This window comes from Penaeus monodon, chromosome 6 (genome assembly GCF_015228065.2).
Source record: "Penaeus monodon isolate SGIC_2016 chromosome 6, NSTDA_Pmon_1, whole genome shotgun sequence".
Classification (NCBI taxonomy): Eukaryota; Metazoa; Arthropoda; class Malacostraca; order Decapoda; family Penaeidae; genus Penaeus; species Penaeus monodon.
Window position 1 is genome coordinate 27,281,104 of NC_051391.1, and position 6,227 is coordinate 27,287,330.

Consider the following 6,227-nt stretch of genomic DNA (forward strand, 5'->3'; position numbering starts at 1 on the left):
AATATTAAATATCCTCTGGAGCCCAAAGAAGATAATGAAAACATGTCCAATTAAGAAACTAAAATCGGAACATGGAACGAAAGGAAAATGAAAGAGTTGGGTAATTACATACTGTCTGAAACGAAATGGATAGATACAACATTCAAATACTAGAATCAGTGAGACCTTTGGGAAAAATAATGGAAGTTTTAAAAACTAAAGAAAACAAAAACAGTTTCTTTTTTCTGGAAAAGAAGGAAATTATAGTCACGGAGTTCCTATGATTCTCCAAAAGGGATCTGCAAATGCACTAATTGGATACAGCCCAATAATATCGCATTTTAAAAGTCAGAATACAAGCAAACCTCATAATATTATATTATACAATGCTACGCACCAACCACATTGCAAGGATAAAGAAATGGAAATTTTTATAACACTCTCCAAAAAACTTTAGACACAATCCCTAACAGAGATGTAAAAGTAATCATGGGAGGCTTAACGCCAAAGTAGGCAATGACACCTGTGGAAAATTCAGCCTTGGAGATATAAATGAAAGAGGTGAAGATTTTATTGAATTCTGTAGTACAAATAATCTATTTTATAGCCACACATTGTTCCATCACCCCCCAAGACACTTGTACTCGTGGTTACCAGACAAAAAACACGCAACCAATTGACAAACATTGTTTTGAACCAGAAATGGAAAAGTTGTATAAAAAATGCCAAGACAAGACCTGGTGCCGGTGCAACAGTGACCACCAACTACTAAATATTGACTTTCAATAAGACTCAAAAAGATGGAGCATCCAACACCACCTCTAAACCTTGACTACAAAACTCTTGATAACAAATTTCAGAATTTCAGTGTCAAAAAAAATTTGAATTGCTCAATCAATGTGAAGATGATAAAACACCAAATTTGTGGGAAGAAGGAAAAACTTCTGAGCGCTGCTTAGAAACTATCGCCAAAAGAAAAGACAAATTCCCCTGGATATCTGAAGAAACACTAAGTGAAATTTTAAACAAGATGATGCCTAAATCAAGGGTATCAAAAATCCAGTTTAAAAAGTAATTTACAAAAACAAAATACAAAATTCAAGAAATTTTTGCGACGAGATAAGAAAAATATTTAATGAACATTGCCAGAGAATTGAAAACTGTTCATCAATAAGACACTAAAAAACTCTACCAAGGAGTACGAACATACACGAAAATTTAAACCGACAATGAACACAAACAAAACTGAAGATGGACTAGTTTTATGTGATGGAAAAAAAGTCAAGATAGATGGAAACAATATTGTTCCAACCTATACAAAAGAATAAAGATCTAACAACCACATTAATTGACCCCAGTGCAGCGAAATAACCACCGCCACTGCTAACGAAGTTGTAAAAGCCATAAAGAATTAAAAAATAACAAGAGCCCAGGAATAGATGAAAACAGCAGAACTAATCAAGAATGCTGGGAAAAATGTTGAATACTTCTTCTACAACTTGTACGAAATATGGAATGAAAGAAATGGCCAGGGAAGACGGTAAAATCAGTCTTTACTCCATACCTAAAAAGGTGATGCCTCCAATGCAAAAATAACAGACACTTGCATCAATAAATCACAGCAGCAAAATTTTTTGAAATTATTGCTGAAAGAATGAAATTGAAGTTAAGAGAAGAAATTGCAGACGAACAAGCAGGTTTTCGCCCTGGAAAAGGTACCAGAAACCAGAACGAAATGAGGTTTCCGAAGCACATCATCCAACTAATAAAAGCCATGTATGACCAACAACAAGTAACTGTAAGAACCACTTATGGGTTAACAGAATGGTTCGAAGTCAACCAAGGAGTACAAGGTTCATTCTGTCCCCCACACCTTTTAAATTAATTCTGAAACATTAGAGAGAATGCTTTAGAGAATTTTTAAGGAACTGTAGATGTTGGAGGGTACAATATCAAATCTAAGATACGCCGATGATATAGTTTTAATTGCCACAGTATCATTGAACTACACAACTGTTTAGATAAAGTTAGAAAGCAAGCGAAAAGGCTGGTTTGTTTCTTAATGCCCAAAACTAAAATCATGAAGATTCAAAGATAACCGGCAGTTGAACGATGATGAGCATGTTAAAATTTAATGGGGTGTTGTAGAAAATGTGAGATTTTACTTATCTTGGGAGCTGTTTTAACTATACATATGTGATTCACCGGAGATAAAAAGAAGAATTTGCCATTGCCAAAACGCCACAGTTGCTCCCCAATAACATTTGAAAGACCGAAGCATTACCCTACGGACAAAAATGAGGTTATTGAACTTATTAGTTTTTCCAATTGCATCATATGGTTCTGAGTGTTGGGTGCTGAAGAAGATAGACAAGAAAAATGTCAATAGTTTTTGAAATGTGGTGTTACAGACGAATGTGTGTGTGTATTAAATGAATGGAGAAGAAAACAAATAATGAAATGCTGAGAAAAGTAAATTGTAAAGACCGGCTGTTGGACATCTTGAACAAAAGGAAACTAAAGTTTATTGGTCATGTGATGAGAAGTAAAAGTATTGAGAAAGACTTGCTGACAGGGATTGATAGGGAAAAAGAGGAAGAGGCAAATCGAAGGCAGACTGAGCGCAACATCAAAGATATTTGCGGGCTGTCGATGGTACAAGTGGAAAGAAAAGCGCAAGATCGAGTTGAGTGGCGAAGGATGGTGGAGAGGCCCACGGCTGCTCAAACATGAGCATACCGTTATTGAAAATATAATATATGTGTATATATATATTATATATATGTATATATATAAATATATACATATATATACACATATGTATATGTGTATATATATGTGTATATATATATGTATGTGTATACATATTATATAAGGCCGCGGTGGCCGAGTGGTTAGAGGATCGGACTCAAGACTGTCGCGACGGCAATTTGAGTTCGAGGGTTCGAGTCACCGGCCGGCGCGTTGTTCCCTTGGGCAAGGAACTTCACCTTGATTGCCTACCTAGCCACTGGGTGGCCAAGCCAGCCCAAGTCAGTGCTGGTCCCAAGCCCGGATGAAATAGAGAGAATGATTACCTAAAAGGTACCACCGGCACTCTCCGTGGAAAGGAACTGGGGACCCTACCACGTACTCACTCCAAGAGCATCACAAACAGGAAAACTACAATTAAGTATCATGCTGTGACCACGGCGGCTCAAACATGAACCTACCGTAAAAAAATACATAATATATATACATATACATACATATGCGTGTGTGTGTGTGTGTGTGTGTGTGTGTGTGTGTGTGTGTGTGTGTGTGTGTGTGCGTGCGTGCGTGCGTGCGTGCGTGCGTGCGCGTGTGTGTGTGTGTGCGTGCGTGTGTGTGTGTGTGTGTGTGTGTCTGTCTACATATTCATTATAATATATATATATATATATATATATATATATATATATATATATATATATATATATATATATGTATGTGTGTGTGTGTTTGTGTATGCTTGTGTGTGTGTGTGTGTGTGTGTGTGTGTGTGTGTGTGTGTGTGTGTGTGTGTGTGTGTGTATAACCCAGCTTTATATATGTGATGTTACTGAAATGTGTATGCCAATGTTATTCTATTTATCTGTTGTTATATTCTACATGACTTGTATAATCTTATGTATTGTCACATGCATATATTCCCCCCCACACACATATATATATAAGTATGTCCATTGCTTTACCTGTTTATTCGTCTCTCGTTGCCACACTAGACATTCCTAGGTTGTATTGTCTATCCCCTTCCACAAGAGCTATGCATAGTTGTAACATTACCTTTCATCACCAGTGATTGCCATATGTTAAGTATGTGATCTATGCCCATCTTTAGACCACTGTAGGGGATGACAGGCAGACTCCCTGCGCGGAGCCGAGGAGCAGCAGCCGTACTCCATCTTACAATATGATAAAGGAGTCTAGACATACTGGTTGTCTACCTTACACCCTAAGCTCGCCACCTACCATACTCTTGTAGGGCCCATCATTCCGGCTCTTACAATGTATGTGTGTGTGTATGTGTGTGTTAGTGTGTGTGTGTGTGTGTGTGTGTGTGTGTTGTGTGTGTGTGTGTGTGGTGTGTGTTTTTGTGTGTGTGTGTGTGTGTGTGTGTGTGTGTGTGTGTACATTATATATATCATATATATAATCTATATGTATATATATGATATATAATATATGTGTAAATATATTATACATATGTAATTATATATACATATGTATACACATATGTATATATATGTATATATATCTATATATTATATATGTGTGTGCGTGTGTGTTTGCGTGTGTGTGTGTGTGTGTGTGTGTGTGTGTGTGTGTGTGTGTGTGTGTGTGTGTGTGTGTGTGTGTGTGTGTGTGTGTGTGTTTGCCTATATATGTATATATATATACACACATATAAACCATATGTGTATATATATATATATATATATATATATATATATATATATATATGTATATATATTATCGATATATATATAGTATATATATATATACATATATACATATACATATGTGTGTGTTGTGGTGTGGTGTGTGTGTGTGTGTGTGTGTGTGGTGTGTGTGTGTGGTGTGAGTGTGGTGTGTGTGTGTGTGTGTGTGTGTGTGTGTTGTGTGGGGTTTGGTGTGTGGTGTGGTGGGTGGGGCGTGTGTGTTGTGGGTGGTGCCTACATATCATAACTTATATATATATAATATATATTATAATATATAGATAAATGTGGTGGTGTGTGGTGGGTGTGTGTTGTTGTTAGTGTGTGTGTGTACGTTGTGTGTGTGTGTGTGTGTGTGGTTGTGGTGTGTGTGTGGGTGGGGGTGTGGGGTGTGTGTGTGGTGGTTGTTTTGTTTGGGGGTGTGTGCGCGGGGGTTTTTGCCAAAATTAATATATATAATTAAAAAAGAAATAAAAATTTTAAAATAATATATATTATATAAATTATAAAAATATAAATTCCATATACACAAAATACGCACATCCTGTTTTAAAATCTAGTAAAATAAAATATATAAAATTTTAAAAGAATTTTAAATTTTTAATACAAAATTTAAAAATTTTATAAAATATATAATTATAGAAATATATAAAACCCACACCACACCCCCACACCCACACTACACCCAACCACACCCCTACATACTACATATAATATATATATATATAATATATATATAAAATTACAAAAATTTTAAACATATCATATACTATATATTTTAAAATATATATAATTATAATTTAATATTATATAATATATATATATAATATTTTTATAGGTTAGAGCGTGGGATAAAAGACTTCACGACGGAAAACTGGTTCGGGTTTTCGGCCCCGGCCCGGGCGCGTTGTTTCCTTGGGGCAAGGGAACTTCCCCCGATGCCTGCCTCCCTTTGGGGTGGGCGGGCACCCCCAAAGTCAGTGCTGGCCCCAACCCCGGGAAAAAAAGGGAAAAAATGATTACCTAAAAGGTAACCCCGGGCACTCTCCGTGGAAAGGAATGGGGACCCCACCCGCCCCACTCCAAGATCCAAGTGAAAAATGCAAAAGTATCACGGGGGACACGGCGGCTCAACATGAACTACCGTTTTAAAAGGGGGATATATATAATATTTAAATTTTTTTATATATATAAAATTTAAATATATTATCAATATCATTTTACTTATATATTACATATATATATATATCTTAATATATAATAATATATATATTTAACATACACATATAATGCTATACATATTTATATGTACATAATTATGGGTTTTATTTATATATATTAAAATATTATATATAATATTATTAATTTTATATAAAATTTTTATAAAAATAATTATATATATATATATATTTATATATAAATATATATTATATATACAATACATAAATGTGGGTGTTGGGGTGGGCGGGTTTTTTGTTTTCTTTTTCTCTCTTTCTCTCTTCCCCCTCTTCTCTATATATATAATATATATATATTAAAATATATATATAATATTGTATAAGTATTTATAATTGTATTATTTTATTTATGTATTGTGTGATTTTATTATTATTTTAAAACATATATGTATATATGTTTTTGTGTGTTGTGTTGTTGTTGTGTGTGCGTGTGTTGTGTGCGTGTGTGTGTTTGTACAATTTTATAATTAATATATATTATAAATATATATATCTTATTATAATAATTATTATTGTGTGTGTATTTATAATAATTTTTAAATTAAAATAT